At 38.4% G+C, this 2,302-nt stretch overlaps 1 non-coding gene across 1 annotated transcript; it reads right to left on the bottom strand.

The window, feature by feature from the left end:
- Positions 1-2,025: 2,025 nt before the first annotated feature.
- LOC117277928 (small nucleolar RNA U3) lies at positions 2,026-2,238 on the bottom strand. Its single transcript, XR_004508250.1, has one exon. It is a non-coding gene; the product is annotated as a small nucleolar RNA U3 (small nucleolar RNA).
- Positions 2,239-2,302: the final 64 nt, after the last annotated feature.

Genomic DNA, 2,302 nt, shown 5'->3' with positions numbered 1-2,302 from the left:
ATAATTTAGTTCACTTATGGAGTTAATTCCCCCTTACAAGATTAGAAAGGAGACTTACCTCGCTCCGTAGTTCCATAACCAGCTTCCGAGCCCTTCAAACAACTTGAATCGATGCACAACGCTCCAAAACTAACCAATAATTATGCAAACCCATTAATATATACTCAAATACTCAATATAATCCAATTTATAATAATTTCTAACCTGGATCGAAAAGTCGATAAAAATTACCCTCGGGCCCACGTGCCCGGATTCCAAATATTTTTGAAGATAAACTTTACCCATAACCTCACGAACTCAAATATATAGTTTATTCTCAATTCCATGCCCAATTTCGTGGTCAAAATCCAAAAATACCAAATTCTAGGTCTTCTACCAAAAACCCACAATTTATACTAATTTCCATGTTTAAATCCCCATACAAACCATGTATTTAACTTATAATAAGTGGGAATCACTTACCTTGGCATTGATGACGAAGAATGAGCTCCAAATTTGCTCCAATATCGGCTCTCATGGAGAAAATGAGGTGAAAATGAGCCAAGCCCTCGTTTTTTAAAGAACACACTGCCCAGCCCCCACGTTCGCACCTGCGGCCTATTCGTCGCATTTGCGGTCTCGCAGGTGCGGCCAAAACCTCGCACGTGCGCATTCCCTCTGCCTAGCACGACTCCACACCTGCGCACTCCTTCCGCATCTGTGCCTCCACAGGTGCGGACATAACCTCGCACCTGCGCTCCCGAATTCTTCTCTCACTCTCTCACTCTCGCACCTCCGCATATGCGACCTCGCAGGTGCGGACAACCCTTTGCACCTGCGGTCACTGCCCAGCTTCGACCAAACCGCACTTGCAACCACTGGCTCGCACCTGCGGCCCTTATTGCGCAGGTGCGATCACACCAGATATCAATTGCCACATCTTTTCTTCCAAGTCCAAACTCTATCAGTAACTATCTCGAATCCACCCGAGGCCCTTGGGACCTCAACCAATTATACTAACACGTCCCAAAACACATTACGAACTTAGTCGAGCCTTCAAATCACATCAAACAACGTCTAATTCATGAATCGCACCCCATTCCAAGCTTAATGAACTTTAGAATTTCAAACTTCTACATTATATGCCGAAACCTATCAAATCACATCCGATTGGCCTCAAATTTTGCACACAAGTCATATTTGACATTATGGACCTACTCAAACTTCCGGAATCGAATTCTAACCCCGATATCAAAAAGTCCACTCCCAGTCAAACTTCTCAAAATTATCCAAATTTTTAACTTTTGCTAAATGACCCCAAAATGACCTACGGACCTCTAAATCCACTTTTGGTCGCGCTTCCAATACCGGAATAACCATACAGAGCTATTCCAGACTTGAAATTCCAAACGGACATCGAAAACATTGAAATGCACTTCAACCCAATGAATCTTATAATAAATATTTTATATGATTTCCTTAATGAGCATAAAGAAAATTAAAAAGATATTTATTTTAGATATGAGGTCATATTAAATGTGAACCTAATTGTAGTTGCATTAGATAACTTGACATTGCAACAAAAGAAGATTGCTAATGCTTATAAGTTAAATGAAAGTTTTATAACTCCTGCTAATTCGCACAACATGATCATCAAACAAGCTCCTTTTAAATTTTTATTTTCAATAATAGTTGGGACCAATAAAATTATAATTTTTAATGACTTTAGGTATTTTAAGAATAACTCGATCTAACTCTACCATAAACATTTTTACGGCACTAATTCGATCTAACTCTACCATAAACATTTTTACGGCACTAATATTAGGTAATAGTATTATTGGGCCGGCACATCATAGGCTATCCCTTACTAGTATTATTTATACGAGGTGATAAGTAAACTTGATCTAATACAGATTTTATAGATAACGAATGAAATACACCAAAACTGGTATAAACTCTTACCAAATACATTTTAGAATTTAGTACTACTTAATTCAAAATCATGCGTCTAAGAGTTAAACACAACAAAAAAAAAGATTGAAGAGTCTGTCAGACAACTATTAGACCGTCCCAGCACACCCGAAATGAGGCTGAGAACGATCATCTACGGCGCCATGACCCGAGGGCCATGAGAACCACCATTAATCACGCTCTAGTCTATTGGCTAAACTTCATCGACCGGACTTGGTTTCCTGTCTCCTTAGAATTCAAGGATGTATCTTTAATGAATCTTATAATAAATATTTTATATGATTTCCTTAAAGAGCATAAAGAAAATCAAAAGGATATTTATTTTAGATATGAGGTAATATTAAATGTG

The sequence above is a fragment of the Nicotiana tomentosiformis genome, chromosome 8 (genome assembly GCF_000390325.3).
Source record: "Nicotiana tomentosiformis chromosome 8, ASM39032v3, whole genome shotgun sequence".
NCBI lineage: Eukaryota > Viridiplantae > Streptophyta > Magnoliopsida > Solanales > Solanaceae > Nicotiana > Nicotiana tomentosiformis.
The sequence above is the reverse complement of the archived record's forward strand: the minus strand, read 5'-3'. Positions and strand labels throughout refer to the sequence as shown.